This window comes from Lutra lutra, chromosome 11, assembly GCF_902655055.1.
Source record: "Lutra lutra chromosome 11, mLutLut1.2, whole genome shotgun sequence".
Taxonomy (NCBI): domain Eukaryota; kingdom Metazoa; phylum Chordata; class Mammalia; order Carnivora; family Mustelidae; genus Lutra; species Lutra lutra.
In genome coordinates, this window is record NC_062288.1 from 81,836,325 (window position 1) to 81,856,456 (window position 20,132).

At 35.9% G+C, this 20,132-nt stretch overlaps 1 long non-coding RNA gene across 1 annotated transcript in view; it reads left to right on the top strand.

Annotated features, from left to right (window-relative positions):
- Nucleotides 1–6,190: 6,190 nt before the first annotated feature.
- Nucleotides 6,191–20,132, top strand: part of LOC125081193 (uncharacterized) — a 30,625-nt gene continuing 16,683 nt past the window's right edge. Inside the window, exon 1 of the long non-coding RNA XR_007121607.1 lies at nucleotides 6,191–6,412. This is a non-coding gene — a long non-coding RNA (uncharacterized LOC125081193). The remainder of the gene's footprint in view (nucleotides 6,413–20,132) is intronic.

Sequence of the window (20,132 nt, forward strand, 5' to 3'; positions counted from 1 at the left end):
CATCTGGACGTAGTGGGCCAACATTGTATGATGTACAAGGTGTCAGTAAAGCCTGCAGGGGGTCCTTCGATCATAAGAAAATGACAAGTCTCATTGTTCCTGTGGGGGAGCAGACACCAAGACCAAATGATTTAACTCTTTCAAGTGAGTGATATCCTAATTTGGCCTCGGGAGATGAGTTTCCCTGAGCTAAATATAATCAAGTAAAACTTATTTTCAGTAAAAACCCCTTCAGACCCTCATCTCTTCTCTACCGTAACAAGCAAACAAGCATAACTTTCTCCATGTAGCACCTACATCACGGTTAAGATTACAGTTAAGTCTTTGTTATCCTCACAAAGTATGTTTATATTATTAGCTGCTTTGAAGTTTCTTTTGAATCACTGCCTTAAAATATTTATGTTCTCAGATCACCTTAGAAAGTGATATTCCAAGTCCTTTCTTGTTTGTTGTTTGTTTTACCCTATGCCCACTGATGTGTTATACAGAAAAAGCAAATTGTTATTGTATTGGAACAACATTGTTTCCATTGATGAAGCTCCAGAGAGAACTTATATGCAGATTTTACCATCCAGATCCATGCAAAAGCGTAGGTTTTTGGGGTTTTTTGGTGATTTTTAAAAAGGCACGATCATTATCATAATAAAACAACCAGATAAGTTTCCTATACATATAAAACACAATGATATATGAAACTTATATTCCATTTTCAAGCAATTTTTATATGCTTAAAAACAAAACAAAAAATGTTTATTTACAGAAGCACCCTCTTCCCTGCAAGAGTTTGGTGAGTCCTCACCAGGACGCAGTTAATAGTGCTATTTTGCAAATTTGGGAAAGAGACTCTCATATTCATATTTGTATCTTCAAGAGGAAGTGTCTGAAATAATCTAGATGCTTAACAAATGCTTAGGAAGTAAGTGAATAAATATCTAGGTATTAGTATTCAGCTATATCTGGCACCACTGATCTTAAACACTTAATGCTCTCTTACAAACTGTAAGCAACACCCCCGTTAAAAGAATTTCCTTATGTATATTTCTCAATCAAAAACAAAACTATTTTTAGAGATATTTTCCGGTGACTATATGCTAGATTATACAGAAGCCACTTCCTCAACCAGATCATAGCAAAGCACAATTGTCTATAGTCAGTTCTCATTTGGGAGAGATACAAAAATAATATCCAAGATAAATTAGGGGGAGAAAGACAGCATAAAATGTGCTGCAAGTTAGCTTGTGGATTTAAAAAAGAAAATTGCTTTGTCATGAGTTGCAAACACTTTGGCTTCTTTTAAAAAAAATGATTTGAAACATTTTGACTAATGTCAGAGTTTCCAATGAAGAAGGATCTCATAAATATGCTGATTTAGATGAAAGATAAAAACAGAATAAGAACCACAGGATGAATCATTTGTATCTATAATGCATACTGATTTCTTGTTTTAAACATGTACATGTAGGGGTATCAAGGGAACTCGTTTGACATAGAGGAGATAATGCTATTTCTGTCAAGTTCCTCTATCCTGTTTGAAAGAACTATTTTGTATTACATTGTTAAAACCAAATAAACATTTAAATGCCATAATCAAAGCCCCAAATAATGGTAACTGAAAGATAATTTTTGAAGAGCCACTGTAAATTGATACATCTCCTTCAAGAATATGTGTGAACAGAATGAGTAAGGAAAAGGAGATGGAAGGAAAAGGAATCTCTAAATTATAACATCCATATGCTAATAAAGGTTTAATTAATTTGCAGTACAATCTGCTGGAATTTTTTGAAGTTTTACTAAAAGTTATAGTACCAAGCATTCTCCAGTTTTGGACAACTGCCATCAGTGTCCTGGCCCACATTTTAACTTTGGAAACTTAGTGATTTATGTTGTGTCATGTAAAACAGAAACTTTCCCAACCTTCTCCGGCTATGAGAGGGTTGGTGGTGGTTTCAGGATACCATGAAGAAAGATGGGGGAAGAATGATTGTCAAGTTACTCTTCACCTCATCTAAGGTGGTGTTCTTGACATTGACTGAATCACTTAAAGAGTTTTAAATATTACTGATGATTGAGTCTCATCCTCAAATTTTTCATTTAATTGATCTAGTTGTGGCCTGGGCATAAAAATCTTTCAAAATTCCCCTAAATAATCCTATGTGCATCCCATTTCAAGAACCAGTAATCCAAAGGAAGTAGGAAGAAAAATGTAAGGAATTTTTCTAACAGTTTCTAACAGTTAAAAAGTTTTCTTTTAGAGGTGTCCCACTGGCTTAGTCTGTAGACATGTGACTCTTGGGGTCATAAGTTCAAGCCCCACATTGGGGGTAGAGTTTACTTTAAAAAAAAAAAAAAATTCTTTAAACAAACTTAAATTCTTTGGTTTCTCTTGCATTGGCAAAAGCCAGAATCTGCTTCTTATGCTCATTTTGGGCTTAAGGCAATAGAATTGAACTAAAAGCAGTGTTTCCATAACATATTAAAATGATCTATTCAATTTTATTTAATTCAATTTAATAAATAGTGACTAAATACCTATTAGGTGCAAAGAACTGACCCAGTGTTGTACGTTCAAAGATGAGTAAGATCCGATCTCCCTTCTCAAATAGCATACAGACAAGTGGAATGTTAGCTAAATCCACTAGAGTCAGATATTTGCAAATAAATCAGACTTGGTAAAGAACCTAATGGCTTCTTGAATAGCAAATGAATATCCTATAAGTTCTGACACCAAAATTACAAAATCAATTTTAAAAAGAGGATTAGCCCATAGACATATAGCACTATGTCTGATTATGCCTAAGAGAGTGAAGAAATGAGCCATTAGCTGATGAATTAGAGCTATTTGGGTTTTTGTTTTTTGTTTTTTTTTCCAACCTGGGAGGCTGAGGGGGTATGTTGTTTCCAAGCACAAAGTTTGAGGTATGAAATACTCACTTAAAAGTCTTAACAATCTACTGGACTTACCTGTGAAAGTGCTTCCTAGGTACCCACTCAATTTTTTTTTCTCAATTCAAATTAAGGGTGTAATTATGCATAATCAATTGAATAAGTTGTTTTTAGATTTGCCTGAAGCTTGTCAGATGAGTGCTACCCAGGAAAATCTGGCCCCATTTGTATGCATTATTTTCTGATTTGTAATGCAGAGATCCCTAATGTACGTACGTGTCTATATGCTTGTTTATCTGGCACAAACTAGCTTGTTTAGTGACACTATATATTGTGAGAGAAAGCAAATGAATGGTCATATGGGTTCCATGTGTGGAGTGTCAGAATGCAGGGTTATGAAGGGGTATTAATAAACTTTTGGGGCAGATAATATGTTTATTATCTTGACTATGGTGTTTCAATTTATTACATACTTTATTATGCATAGTTTATTATGTATCTATTATACCTCAATAAAACTTTTAAAAAGTCATAAAATATAAACAGGTGTACTTTCTTATTATCACAAAATGCTTCTCTCATCTAACAACATAGAAATATTATCTTACACAGAACCTTTATGTTTAAGATCTTAATCTATTTGGGGATATGTTTGGTGCGTGAATGGTGGACTTAAGGATATAAATTTACTTTTTCATATAAAGACAATTCTATAGGGCACCTGGGTGGCTCAGTCAGTTAAGCATCTGACTCTTAATTTTGGCTCAGGTTGTGGTCTCAGGGTCCTGAGATCAAACCCCTGCTTTGGGCTCTGTGGTCAGCAGTGTGTCTGCTTGAGATACTCTCTCTCCATCTCCCTTTGCTCCTCCTCCCACCTCCAGCATTCTTTCCTTTCCTCTCTAAAAATAAATAAATCAACCTTAAAAAACAAAATAAAACAAAAAAAAATAACTAAATTCTATCAGTCTCACTTAAAAAAAAAACCCAGTTTCCCCCAACAATTTACCATGGCTCCTCAATCATATATCCAGGTTCCATACATGCTTGAGTGAGTCTTGGGGCTCTTAGTTCCACTTGACTGCTCGATTTGCCTCTCTCTGCACCAGTACCACACTCTCACATTGACTACTGATTTAGAGTGAGTCTGTCTGTTGATCACGTCCCCCTTCCTGTTCTTTTTTTTTTTTTTAAAGATTTTATTTATTATTTATTTGACAGAGATCACAAGTAGGCAGAGAGGCAGGCAGAGAGAGAGAGAGGAGGAAGCAGGCTCCCTGCAGAGCAGAGAGCCCGATGCGGGGCTCGATCCCAGGACCCTGGGATCATGACCTGAGCCGAAGGCAGAGGCTTTAACCCACTGAGCCACCCAGGCGCCCCAACCCCCTTCCTGTTCTATTTGAGTATTGTCTTTGTTATTCTTAGAGTTTTGCCCTTTGACATGAATCTGTGTAAACAAATTCCTTTTGCACTGAGTTTAGAAAAAATTGTGTTGGCTATACTGCTGACAATTATCACCCATAGGATAATACTATCTTTTGCAAAGCTCGTAATGATTGCTTTGTTTCAAAATACTAAAAATCGTGCCAATTCTGTGCAATAAAGAATACATCACTAAATGTGTACTAAATGCAAAAGCAGCTCATTTTCCTACAGACTGCAGACCAGGGTGGCAGAAGCACCAAAAAAGAAAAACAAAAACCACTTCTGAGCTTTATCAAGGATGAGAAAACAACAGAAAACTTTATTCCAGGTGTGCCTCCAAAGAGTATGCTTTCGAAACTGTCAGAGATAAAATGAAATGATTTTGCTAATTAAGATTGTCCTTTGCCTGTGAAAAGCTTTTTTCCCATTTTGTGATCTCCAGCCCCTGACCCCCATCACACTTCCAAATTTTATGGAAATCATCCATATAAAAGAGATCAAATATGCGCCTGCACCATTTATTCTTGTCTCACAAGAGAACTGCCAAGGGGATCAGAAGGGTAAGAAAAAATGATAATTTGTGTTTAGAAACCACTCCACCTGCTGCTGATCCAGGGCCTCTGGAAGCGGCTCTGAGAGCTCATGGCCTTCTCTATCAACTGTTCACTCCATGAAAAGATTTAAATATTTCTGGCTCTAAAAATACCACAAACAAATCTGTACTCCCTTCCCCTCAGCTAGGAAGTGCTGAGAGACATAATCAGGGGCTTTACAAGTAATTTTAAAATTGTCATGTCTAAATGAGTAAGTTTTCAACAAACAGCAGCTCTTACGAACTTGTTTTCTACGGCAGAAATGAAAAAGCACAGGAAGCTTTGACAGGGTACTTGCAAGGCTTCATGAGAATATAGGAATATTCTGAATTCTAAGGTCAGATGGGCTCTGACAGTGCCCTAGGAAAGCAGGCTGATAGCTAAGTCAAGAGGGTTTGAGTGGAGAGAAGTCTATGGAATCCTCTGCACTCGTTTCCCCTCCACCAAATCAATATATGCAAGAAACCAATGCACTTTCACTATCACCATCACTTGAACATTAAAGAGGTAATACAGTTACTGTACTACAAGGTAGAAATCAGGTAACCATGAGCACAAAAAGTCAGACTGCCTGGATTCAAATTCTAGCTCTAACACTATTAGAATGATTCAGTCTCTCTGTGCCTATATTTCCTCATTGGTAATACATGGAATCTACATTACAGGGTTATTATAAGTTACTGTAAACACTAAATCAGCTAATACATAGAAAGTGCTTAAACAAAATACGCTTTATGTGTTTGTTTTTATCATGATTATTAGTAGTAATACTATTACAACTATCAGGACTCTTGGGGTGAAAGGAATGGAAGCTGAGTTTACAATTGTTAACAGTTTTGGATTTAAAATTCATTCAATCTTAACTTACTGGTGATGCTGCAAGCCATGTAAGCCACATGGAATGAATGCTTTACAGACAGAATGAAGTTCTCTATGTTATGAGATCAAAACATAAAAGAAAACCAGTACCATACCTATTTCAATAGTTTCATATAGCAACTCTGATTTTTACACTGATTAATTTGGGTCCTGATTCCGATCTATTTATTCATTCATTTATTCAACAAATAATTCACCCAATATTATTTATTCAGCAAATAGTTACCAGTTGCTTAAAATCAAGTATGTGCCAGTCATTGTGTTTGCTTATGTAAAGATATATCCAATACTTCTCTGCTACAGAAGACTTACACAAAAATTTTTATTATGACAGCATAATGGAATGATAAATAGCAAGGGAGACACGGGACGTCTTCATAAGGGCAGTGACATTTGATCTGGATTTTGAAGAGTAGGTGGGGAGAACATCCCATGAAGAAAGCAAAGCAAAGTATGTGATAAGGTTCAATAATGAGAGTGTGTCTTACTCTGGGCACAGACATTTAATGTGCTTGAAGGGAAAGGTTTGTGTTGGGGGAAAAGATGAAAACAAGGAGGCTGCGAAAGCCATTTGTGACTTCCTGGTGAAGAATCTCACCAAGGACCATTGACTAGATTCTGGAGACAGAGTGAAGGTAAGAGTCCTTCAAGTATGAAATACTTCTACCTCACAGACTGTGTGTTCTTTGCTGTGCAACAAATTACCAAAAACTCAGCAACTTAAAACAACACAAATATTATCTCACAGTATCACGGGTCAGGAGTCCAGCATATTTTGGTTAGATCCTCTGCGCCATGCTGAAATCAATGAATCCGTTAGATCCATCTTTATCTAAAGCTCAACTAGGGAAACATCCACTTCCATATTCCTTAGGATTGTTGGCAGAACTCATTTCTTGCATGTATGACTGCAACGTTTACTTGCTGGCTTTTGGCTGGAACCACTGTCAGCTGCCAAGGCCTGACTCAGGTTCTTGTCACCTTGACCCCCTCACGCCACAGAAGCTTACTCCTCAAAAACAACAAAAGAATTTCTTTGATGCTTTCAGTCACTTTCATTAGAAAGAACTTAATTCCTTTTAAAGGTACATCTGATTAGATCAGGCCCACTCAGGATTATCTTTTTATTGAGGTGTAATTGACAAATAGAATTGTTATATATTTGAAGTATTATAATGTGATTTGATATACCTACATGTTGTGAGAGGATCCCCCACCATGAACTTAATTAACATAGCCATCACTTTATGTATTTACCTTTTTTGGTTTGTTTTTGGTGTGAATGCTTACGTTGTACTCTTGTACGTGATACCTCCAGCTGTGTTCTTTCTCAAGATTGATTTGGCCATATGGGAGCTTTTGTGATTCCACATGAATTTTAGGATTGTCTCTGAAAAATGTCATTAGAATTTTGAAGGGGATTACCTCAGCTCGGTAGATCACTTTAGGTAGTACATTTTAACAGTACTGATTTGTGCAATCTATGAACATGGAATATCTATTAGTGTCTTCAATTTCTTTCATCAACATCTGACAATTTTTCAGTGTAGACAGCTTTTACTTCCTTAGTTAAATGTATTCCTAAGTATTATCTTGTTTTAGATGTTATTGTAAATGGTGTTATTTTCTTAATTTTCCTTTCCAATAGTTCATTGTTAGGGTATAGAAATGTCACAGATTTTTGATTGTTGATTTTGTATCTTGCAACATCACTGAATTCATTTATTCTAACAGTGTTTTGATAGAGTCATTAGGATTTTCTATATATAATATCATGTCATGTGCAAACAGGGATAATTTTGCTCTTTCCTTTTTGATTTGAGTGCCTTTTATTTCTTCTTCTTGGATAATTACTCTAGCTAAGATTCCTAGTACTGTGTTGACTAGAAGTGGTGACAGTGAGCACCCTGGTGTTGTTTCTGATCTTAGAGGAAAACCTTCCGGCTTTTCAACATTGAGTATTATTAGCTGCTGTACATGGTCTTTATTATGCGGAGGTACATTCTTTTTATCAGTTTGCTGAGTTTTTATCATGAAACAATTTTTAATTTTGTCAAATATTTTTTCTGCACAAATTGAGATGATTGTATGACTTTTATGTTTAATTTTGTTAATGGGGTGTATCACAGTGATTAATTTGTAGATGTTGAACCATTCTTGCCCCTGCAATAAATCCCATTTGGTCACACAGTTTATGATCCTTTTGATGTAATGTAGAATTTGGTTTGCTAATATATTTTTTAAATTTTATTTTATTCTTTCAGTGTTCCAAGATTCATTATTTATATACCAACACCCAGTTCTCCATGCAATGGGTCCTCCTTAATACCCACCACCAGGCTCACCCATCCCTGCACCCTCCTCCCTTCTTAGTTTGTTTCTCAGAGTCCACAGTCTCTTATGGTTCATCTCCTCCTCCAATTTCCCCCAATTCACTTTTCCTAATGTCTTCCATGTTATTCCTTATGCTCCACAAGTAAGTGAAGCCATATGATAATTGACTTTCTCTGCTTGTCTTATTTCACTCAGCATAATCTCCTCCAGTTCTGTCCATGTTGATACAAAAGTTGGGTATTCATCCTTTCTGATGGCTGAGTAACATCCCATTGTCTATATGGACCACATCTTCTTTATCCATTCATCTGCTGAAGGGCATCTTGGCTTTTTCCACAGTTTGACTATTGTGGACATTGCTGCTATGAACATTGGGGTGCATATGGCCCATCTTTTTACTACATCTGTGTCTTTGGGGTAAATACCCGGTAGTGCAATTGCTGGGTCATAGGGTAGCTCTATTTTTAATTTTCTGAGGAATCTCCACACTGTTTTCCAAAGTGGCTACACCAACTTGCATTTCCACCAACAGTGTAAGAGGTTTCCCCTTTCTCCACATCCTCTCCAACACTTGTTGTTTCCTGTCTTGTTAATCTTTGCCATTCTAACTGGTGTAAGGTGGTATCTCAATGTGGTTGCTAATATTTTTTTTTTTAAGATTTTATTTATTTATTTGACAGAGAGATCACAAGCAGGCGGAGAGGCAGACAGAGAGAGAGGAGGAAGCAGGCTCCCCGCTGAGCAGAGAGCCCGATGCGGGGCTCAATCCCAGGACTCTGAGATCACGACCTGAGCCGAAGGCAGCGGCTTAACCCACTGAGCCACCCAGGCGCCCCTGGTTGCTAATATTTTGATGAAGATTTTCTCATCTGTGTTCAGCAGGTATATTGGCCTGTAATGTTCTTTCTTTGTAGTGTCTTTGTCTGGTTTTGGTATCAGGGTAATGCTGGCCTTATAAAATGAGTTTGGAAGTGCTCCCTCATCCTCAATTTTTTTTTGAATATTTGAGAAGGTTTGGCATTAATTTTTCTTTATATGTCTGGCAGAATTCACCAGTGAAGCCATCTGGTCCTGCATTTTTCTTTCTTGGGAGACTATGATTACTGATTCAAACTCCTTACTAGTGATTGGTACGTTCAGATTTTCTATTTCTTTTTAATTCAATCTTGGTAGGTTGTATATTTCTAGGAATTTATCTATTTTTTCTCTAGGTTACCTAATTTGTCGGCATATGATTGTTCATAATAGTTTCTTATGACCTTTAATATTTCTGTGTTATCAGTTGTAATGTTTCCCCCTTTCATTTGTGATTTTATTTGAGTCATCTCTTTTCTTGTGAGTTTAATCTAAAGATTTGTCAATTTTATCTTTAAAGAAAAACCACTCTTACTTTCACCCATCTTTTCTACTGTCTTTTAAACTTCTATTTCATTGGGGCACCTGGGTGGCTCAGTCTGTTAAGCATCTGCTTTTGGCTTGCGTCATGATCCCAGGGCCCTGGGACTGAGTCCCACAGGCTGGCCTCCCTGCTCCACGGGGAGCCTGCTTCTCCCTCTCCCTCTGCCCCTCATCCCCTGCTCATGCTCACAGGCTGTCTCTTTCAATCAAATAAATAAATAAAATCTTAAAAAAAAATTTCTATTTCATTTATTTCTGCTCTTACCATTGTTATCTTCTGCCTTCATTCTGTTTTGATTATCTCAAAGTCAACTGATTTGGGACCTTAATTATATCTTCAAAATTCTTTCACATTTATCATCTAGTCTAACCAAGTAAGTGATTATTGCATCATATTCATAGGTCTGCCCACGTACAAGGGGAGAGGAAAACATATATTCTATACATCATAGGCTGGGAAACTTGGAGTCCATCTTAGAATTCTACCTACAACATAGACTCTCTGCTTTTGTGGGTTAAATGGGATGATTTTGACCTCCATAATGTCTTCTGAAAAGACTTACTTAAGGGGCCTACAGTAATCATTTTTTCTTTTCCTCAATAATTTTCCACACATTTCCATCATGTCAAATAGGATATGTGCTGAACTGACTGTACCCTGCAGTAAATTTTACTTATACTTTCAGTAGTGATTAGCTGTGATTAGGTATATTACTAAAGTCATTTTCTAGTCACATCAAGAATGCACTAATATGCATGATGAAATGATTTACTGAGTTAAAGCAAATATAAGTCAAAATTCAAAAAACAAGAACAAAATATTTTAAAACTCCTAATAAGCTCAATGGATCAAACAGCTTTTAATACTGCTCATTAGATACTTTGTTATCTGAGCATGAAACACAAACATGTAGATACATTTTCCTAAGGATTGGGCTGGGGGGTGGGTAGGAAACTCAGTAAAATGTGTTTAAAGATTTATAAGCTGAAGCTGTTTGAAAAGTAGTGGCATCTATTCTTGGCCAGATATAAGCCCAGGCACACAATATAGGACAAGGCTAAGCTCTACTGTTCTGATATCAATGAGAATCTTGTGGAGACAGCTTCCCCCAAAGGCAATGGAGCAAAATGAAAATAATCAGCTTCCTTGAGAGCTTCTCTGTGACTTTCTTGTTGCTGTTGAAGGGATCTATGTGGGGGTAATTAAGTGTTCCAAAGGAACACAAAGGACTAGAAGAGGCCTGAGCAACATGAGAGAACCTTGGTGTACAAGGCAGACAATTAAATATATTGGTGGAGCATTACATCGTATCTAATAGCTAATCCTCAGAAAACTAAAGTGAAAGAAGAAAGAAAAGACCAGCATTTGTGGATTACTTGCATGAAGACAGAACAAGAATGGGGTCACAAATGTGTTCTGTGTTTCATCCACTGGAGGTGGGGCTCTTCTTCCCAAGCAGCAATTCCTCATGGTTATTACATCTGTGCATTTTTCTTTAAGTGAATCAGTTATAAAGACTCCTCCCTGTCCCTTGGCTGTGCTTGCTTGAATTTTATATCAGAGAATCTCGCTTGAAAGAATATAATGTGGTATATACCTTTTGTAGTCATTTCATAATTCTTGAATATTTTGTTTTGAGTTTTCAGTCTTTTTTCCACTTTCTTCTAAGTTTTATAGATTTTTATTGAGATATCCTCAAGCTTAGAGGTTTAGTCCTCTGCCCTGTCTTGTCTACTAATAAGTCCATCAAAGGTAGTCTTCATTTCTGTTACAGTGTTTTTAATCTCGTAATTTTAAAAAATTTTTTCTTGAGATTTCCATTTGCCTATTGACATTACCCATCTGTTCTTGCATGTTGCCTACTTTTTTCCATTAATACCCATGGCATATTAATTATATTTTTGAAAAATCCCTGGTCTAATAATTCCACATTCCTGCTGTATTAGACTCAGGTTCTGATGTTTGTTCTATCTCTTCAAACTATAATTTTTGCCTTTTGGTATATCTTATAATTTTTGTGTGTGTGAAAAGGTGGGCTTTCTATACTGGGTAAAATAATTTGTAGTGAATAGGCCTGTTGTAATTTAAGGTTTGCTGGTAGAGGATGTGTTCTATCTGTGATTAGGTCCATCTTTTCGGAAGCCTGTGCAGCTGAACTGCAAATTTCATCGGGTACTTCTCAGAACTTTTTTCTTTTGTTATGTGGGACAAGTGGGCTAGAGAGTGCTGGAGTGGTATATTTTCCTTCCCCCAGATAGGTTAGGCTCTGGTAAGTCGTATTATATTAGTCTTCGGTAAAATAGCTTCTCCCGAGATCAGGAAAAACTTATCCTCATTAAGAAGACTAGATTGCTCAGGCAAACATCAAAATGGCTCTTTCTCCTCTCCTCTGACAGAAGTCTGAGGGAATTTTTCTCCAGTACTTACTAGGAAGGTCCTACAGGTGAAATGCATAGAAGTGTGGAGGCTCCCCAGTGACGAAGTTCTGCTGGAGTTTTTAACTTTCAGTCTTGTCCACACTACACAGTGCCTTTAGCAATTCATCAATTACAGTTTTCTACCCCAGTAGTAATTCCTACAAAGGTGCCTGCTTGAGGTTTTCTACTCCGGCAAGTCCGATTCTCTACCTGATGGTCTCTCCAGTTTGGAGGATAGCAGTTTTCCCTATGACCTCATTTTTCTGATGGATCTAAGAAGAATTATTGATTTTTTTCAGTTTTTGCTGCTATTGTTGTTGTTTAGCTTTTTACTTGTTAAGATGGAGTAGTGACTCCTAAACTCTGAACATGTTGGATCTAAAATGGAAGTTCCCAAATATACTTTTTAATCAAACATAGTAATTCTTGATCTATTGTTGCCTTGATGCCCAAAGTTAATTATTATTAATTTCATACAGGATCTACACAAGATTTTAAATACACGCTGATTCAAAATTTGTTTGATGTTCATAGACTGATTTATATAAACTTTTATTTTATGTGTATTATACTCTGGGCAAAATACTACATGTATGCTAATTTTTCTTTTAGGGAGCACAAATGCCAGATGCCCATTTTTATTAGTGAGGCTGCTGATGTATGTGCACATCAAAATACTTCTTAGTTTTTAATCTACATTTCCAGAGAACAATTCATATTCTGCCACCTTTTCTCTTAGAAAGAGGCAGACTTGGCCAACTGAATATAATATATCAACTGGAGCCAGTTTTCTGTCTTAAGTACATTTCTGCAACGTATCATTTATGATAAAAAATATTCGAGAGCTATCATTTTGTTATAGAAAGTATTTGTCAATTGCTTCCAGACTTTATTATTGATTCATGCAAAATTCACGGAGTAAAAAATGTTTTTTTTTTTCAATTACAGTTTTCCAATAAACAGACACTATAAATAAGGGCCGGGAATGAAATTCCATTTCCTTGCATAAATGCTACAATGCAGTATGTAAATAGATAACTTTTAAAAATGATCAAATCTAGAAACTTAAAATAGAACTTGGAGGATATTTACCCAACCTCTCATACAAATTAAGAATCTTTTCAATGATACCCCTGGCAAATAATCATATTATACTTCCTACTAAGACACTAACAACCTTTTTTGTATACACAGGGATCTTATTCCACAATATTTAAATGTGTTATTAAAGTCTGTTATGTTGAACATTGGATATGGGTAGTAGGTGATGGAAGGGCGGGATAAGCAGAACTTAAACTACAACTCCTGTCTGCAGACTCCTTGCCAGGTCTTCTTACCATGAATTCAGAATGACAAACAGACTGGCTAGAGACGGCAGAATCCTGGCTGAGGGAACATTAACAGGGACATATTTTTGGCGTTAGTTCATACTTCTCTCACGAAAAAGAAATGTGTTTCTTCTAAAAATAGATAAACTAAAATGTATATCAAAACTCAGAGGTAAGCCTGCCTAGAAAATGGCCTCAATAAAGGCAGCATGACACTACAAAGAAAATCATTCTCAGTGTGTCATTTTGGTACTACTTCATTTTCTCAAGATGTCTCTAAACAAAGCTCTACAACACTTCCATTTTATTTCCTAAGGAACAAGATCCTACACATTTTATATTCATTATCCCACCTATTAATTTGACTCAGTTAAATCAGCATTAGTTACATAATACATTTTTAAATCCTAGCCTTGTTATTCTTACTTTGTTCATGTCTCCTAGCCTATCTCTTCATTTGTATTCATATGCATGCAAAATTTTTACTCATCCAATATTTATAAAGGGTCTATTTTGTGTAGGTAGGGTAATGGAAGTACAATGTAATAAACCTAAATTTGATATCAGCATATGCAAAATATTTTTGAAGATTAAATCTATTATCCAAAATAATATAATTCACTCCAAAGTTAAAAACATGCTACTCTGGTCACTGTTTTGTTATATTCGTTTATGTATTATACAAATATTTACTGAGTACCCAACGTATTTCAGACTCTGTTTTAAGTTTTGTTGATACAGTTCTGAACAAAAGAGTTAAAACTCAACCTTACATTCTTGTTTTGGGGAGAGACTGACAACAAACAAATTAAATTAAAGAAATATGTAGTGTGAAAGATGCTAATGACTGAAATAGGGACATGAGCAGGGAGGTGAGCCAGAGGAAATGTGGAGGTGCAAATTTAAAAGAGATCCAGGGAAGGTGTCACCAAAAATGTGATATTTAAGTAAAGACCTGAAGGAGGTAAGAAAATGCACTTTATGGATATCTGGGAAGAGAACATTCCAGACAAAGGGAGAAACGAGTGTGAGGCTCTGGGGGTGGGGGTGGGAATACACCTGGAGACTTCCAAGGAAAATCCAGGAGGCCAGTGTGGCTGGAAGAGAGTTAAAGATATTATAGGAGGGTACCTGGGTGGCTCAGTTGGTTAAGCGACTGCCTTTGGCTCAGGTCATGATCCTGGAGTCCCAGGATCGAGTCCCACATGAGGCTCCCAGCTCCATGGGGAGTCTGCTTCTCCCTCTGACCTTCTCCTCTCTCATGGTCTCTCTTTCTCTCTCTCTTTCAAATAAATAAATAAAATCTTAAAAAAAAAAAAGATATAGGAGAGCATCCAGGGTAGTCATATCCTAAAGACTTTGAGGTCAAAATAAGAGGCTGTTAGAGAGTTCTGAATGGAGGGGTGAAATGGTTTTACATTTTTACAAGTTCACCAGAGGCATTGTGCAAAATAAGAGAGCAAGGAAAAAAGAAAGACTATGTGGAAGGTTTTCGTACGGTGATCTAGCTGAAGGATGATGGCAGCTTGGTCAGATCAAGAGCACTGAATGTGTCTTAAAAAGATAGTTTCTACAGTATGTACTGTTGAAGTGAATGTGAAATATGAGAGTTAAAGTTTGATTTCAAGATTTCTTGGTGTCATCAGCTGGAAGGATGGAGTGTCCATTAACTGAGATGAAGAAGAAAGACTATAGGAAGGGCAAGTTTAGACATTAAGTTTGAGATTTAGATTAGGCAATGGGTAATAAGTTTGGCATTCAAAGGAGTTTCAGACAAGATGTATATACTGAGGCATTGCTGGTTTACTGGAATCCAGGCAATGAGACTAGATGTAATGTAAAAGGAAAACAGAGAGAGAGAGAAGTTCAAAGATGGAGTGTTGATCACGCCACTATTTAGTGGTTGGAGAAATGCGGAGGAGCTAGCAAAAGGAACTGAGGAGAGAAACTCCTATAAGCCAAAAAGAGTTACTCAAGAAGGGAAGGATCAATTGTGTCAAAGCTGCAGACATGTCAACCATGTTGCAGACTGAGAGATGGCATTGGAACTAACTACACAGAGATCACTAGTGCCCTTCACAAAAGCACCTTTAGTGGAGTGTTAGAGATAAAAAGCTAGTGGGAATGAGAAAGAATAAAAGGAGAGAAAGCAGAGACTGTGAATAGAAAAACTTCTCAAGGAGACTCGATGCAAAGAAAGCAAAAGAGAAATGAGAAACAAAAGAGAAAAGGAAAAAACTACTACGTTTGTTTGTTTTAAATGGGAGAAATAAGATGGATTTTCCTCTATTTGTGGGCATTTGAGAATTCATTTAAAGAAAAGGCAATTTATTTAAGAATCTATGTGCCAAAGAGAAACACAATATTATCTTTGAAAACCTATATTTGGGCTGGGGAGCATTAATATTAGGGGGTAATGGTTGGTGTAATTGCAAGAGCAGTAGTTTATTGTCCACAAACACAAAATGACTTTCTTTCAAATACACTAAGCTTCTTTCTATGTTTACAACATTTTAGAAACAAAATGCAAATCCTTAAATGAATCTTAAGAGACAAAAAGACTGAGACTTTAGAAGCAATTTTTAAGTACATGAGAAAGTCCAAGGATATTAAAATTCCCTCATTTATGTGTATTTTTATGTAACTTCTGAAAATGAAAACATTTGTTTAACTAAGATTTGGCTTGCATTTTTTCTAAAGTTTTCACAAAACTTAAGAGGATAATCTATTTTTGCTATATATTTTAATGAAGTAAAATCACCTCTGGGGAAAAAAATCTGAACAATCTCATGGTATTATTATGGAAATGAAACAAAACTTCTGATAACAAGCAAAGGAGAGAAAACTAATAACTAAGTAATACCATCTAAAGCTGTTACTAAAGCCTAGTGCCAAAAAACATTAGCTAAAAAGAATTCTTCTGTGTGTTACTGGAAGTTCAAAGACACTGACACTATCAGGGAATGTCAGACAACTTAATAGTATCGATTAAAGAAATCTTTTTAAAATGTTGACTTATACTGTTCAGAGTGTTAAAATAATTTGATATAACAACATATGCTTCGGTTAGAATTTTTTCATCCTCTTTTTTCAGACGTGCACGTGTGCACACACATGCGCGGACACTCACCCCCCGACACACACACCAAAGTCTCCCTAAAGTAATAATTCTGGCTATGAATGTAGACTGGACAAGAAAGGGAAGAAAGCACATTTATCCCAACACAGAAGAGGGAATTTTTTATTGTGAAAAAAAGATTAAGACAAAAAAAAAGAAAGAAATTACCCAGGCTGCACTAAAAATAGCATGAATTTTGCTGAGGAGAAAAAGTCACTCATAGCTCAACATTAGCAATGACAATCTCTCTTGTGTTTATCTTCTCTGAAATAAAATATAGTCTATATGTTCTGAACATGTGGAGAATGATACTCCATCAACAGAAAATAATAGGAAAATGGAAGCAGCATAATTATGCATGGAAGAAGATGGCAGCATCCTAATCATGGTGTATCTTGCACTACCAGATTTTCCACACTACTTTTTCAGCACATAAAAGCCAGGGTAGTGGAGTACAAATGCAAAATTCAGCAGTGTAGGAAAGTTCAATTCCTTTAGAATTGGCATGCTGCAGAATAAGCCTGGTTTATGAAGAGCAAGTCTCTATCACTGACATTTTTGTCAACTTATTTTACAAGTTACAGAAAATTTCCAGGTACAAGTGGTCATTTTGAATACCTATACATAAGACTTTCATGCTTTATTATTTTTTAAAAAATTTTTAAAGAGATTTTATTTGTTTCTTTGTCAGAGAGAGAGAGAGAGAGCAGGGGAGCACAGCAAGGGGAGTGGCAGAGGGAGAAGCAGTCTCCCGCTAAGCAGGGAGCCCGATGTGGGGCTCTATCCTAGGACCCTGGGATCATGACCTGAGCTGAAGGCAGTTGCTTAACCAACTGAGCCACCCAGGTGCCCCTGACTTTGACACTTCAAATGTCAAACTTTATGATAAAAAAAAAATCAATAATTCTGACCAAAAGGAGAACCATCTCTGGATAATTTTAGAAGAAAAACACAATTTCTTCAAAATGTAAGTTCTTTGTATCGTTTAGTCAGCTTAACAAGGTGTGGGTGGAAGTGGGATTTAAGTCAAAGTCTTGAATTAACAAAATAATACTGTTCTATCTTTACACAAAATACATGTTAATATTATGGCAGTAAACTGAAAATTAAAAGTTAACTTAAATTAGTATATATTTCTGTTAATAAAAGTAACAGATACTTATTGTAGAATGCATGAAAACTACAGACAACAAAATACAAATCACCTATAAATAACACTCATGAGTAATATCTAACGTTTGATATATGTACTTGAAGACATTTTCTATTCATGTTATATCAACTAAATTAAGATCATATGATAATATGTACTATTGTTTTGCATCCCATTATTTTAATATGCTTTGCAATGAACATTTGCCCTTATTTAATATTATTTGGAAGAAATCATATACATAAACAATATTTAACAACTCCTTTATTGCTGTATATTAAGATGTTTCCTTTTTTGGTATCCTAAATGGGGCTGAGATTAATATACATATACTGAAGTTTTACTTTGAGTAAAGTGACTTTGCAATTATATTCACTAAATTTTTGTATATCTAAATACAGTTCACCAGTAATGGAATAAACAGTTAAATATTTAATTAGATTTATTATGCCTAACACAACTCCAAAAATTTTATGAGTACTAGAGACTTCAACTGAAAAAGTAAGAAAATTAAAGCAGGAAAAACGAGAATTGAGAGAGGAAATAGAACCTGAGAAAGATATACACCTGAAATACATGGCCTAAGATCTCATATAGTTAGTAGAAATAAGTCACAATGTTGTTTGGAGTTTCTGAAGAGCCAAACCAGAAAGGGAAATATACCATAATTCCCAATACCTGTAAGTACCAACTCTTAGGATTGAAATAATAATGTTATTCTCAGGGGTAGCTCACTTTTTCTAGATGCTATGACTTGGGCAGACTTTCTTCTTCGGATTTTCATAAAGACAAGTCAGGTTGATAAAGTGGATTTCACCTCTAATGACATCCCTTCAACTTACTTTGACAGAGCTATTCATTATACTATCTCTCCATGTAGACCAAGGGCATAATGGCAAAATCAAAGAACGTTAAAATACACATTAATGGGTCTTCATTTGTCAGCTTAATTTCTATTTGAAAAAATCTATAAAACAGTGACCACTTGGCAGAATAAAACTAACATGTGTTATATTTTAATTTAATTTTTACTTTAATCACATTTAGCTTTAAAAAGCCAGAGAATGAAAATATTTTGAACCACTTTTTAACGGTGGGGGAAAATATTTTGACAGTTGGCATAAAAGCTGCCGTTATAACAAGGATTTAGAGTATATCATCTTGTTTCCAAAGAAGTGATTTTGTTTTTAAATTACATATTTCACCTAATTCCAAATAGAATGAGTTGGCTTACAGTCAAAAGCAAAAGTGCATACATAGAACAACTGACACTGAAATAAAGTAGTAAGAATCATGAAATCATGCTATACAGATTGGAAGGAGATGTTTATACAAAAAAATTGGGCTGAGGAGACCTACTGCATTAAACTCCTTGGCAATAAATGTGGCATAAATCTAATGAAAAAATAATGGGAAGTACTTCAGAGCACAAGGAAAAATAGACACATTATTACCACAGAATTTAAACTCACAAATACTACCTATTTTAATTTAATGCAATTTTATTTTATTTTATTTTATTTTTTAACTTGAACGATGGAGAGTAGTACGGTAAAGTAAAATAGAGCAAAGGAAAAAAGAGTAAAGTGAAAATAGCTCTTGGGAAACAACACAGACTCCAGGTAACCTTCATAAACTGAAAAATGATCTAAAATTCCAAGGTGTGTATACCTCGCCCCCAGCCCCAAAACTCCCATCAACACGTCTGTGAAAGTAGGACTCCTAGTCTCTACCAGCTAAAGGGAACATTTGTATAGGAGTCACAAAATTCTCCAAAGAGCCCTTTCCCCTCAACAAAGGCTGCATGAAGCTCTCTGGCTGGTGCCTCCTAAACAAGCAATGGAAAAGTAAACAGAACAAAATACCCAAAGCCCCCAAATGCAGCTTGGCTAGAAACACAGACCTGTCAGAGTCAGAGATGGAAAGGAGAGTGAAGAAATCATTCATAATATTTTAGGAGAAATGAACTGTTTAGATCCAGTGAGATTCAAAGAAATGGTCTCACAGGCAACCAAAAACACTAATAAACCACCTTTCCCAAAAAGAGATATAACATATACAAGACAGAACAATTTTGAAAAAGATGTTAGCTCTAAAACAGAGAAAATGTTCCTACTAGTGTTTTACAGCATAGGAGAAATAAGTAAAAATGAGAATTTAATACATAAAAACACTCAAGCAGGGGCTCGTGGATGGTTTAGTCAGTTGGGCATCTGCCTTCAGCTCCGGTCTTGATCCCAGGATCCTGGGATCAAGCCCCACATGGGTTTCTCTGCTCAGCAGGGGTCTGCCTCTCCCTCTCCCTCAACCTGCTGCTCTGCCTACTTGTGCTCTCTCTCTGTGAAATAAATCTTTTAAAAAAACACTTAAATACAAGATAATAAAACAAGAGAATGAGATCAAAACAAGAAATGACAGAGTCAATGAAATGATATGAGGGTCAAAATTATACTATTACAGAAGTAAAAAAAAAGAAAGTACAGAAGAGGTATACTTTAAAACTGAGATAATAACATAGAAGAATGACTTGAGATAATTAAGTGATTGCAGAAAAAAAGCCTAATTTCAAAGAAATTTGAAAGAAAATCAGATATCAAGGCAAGGCA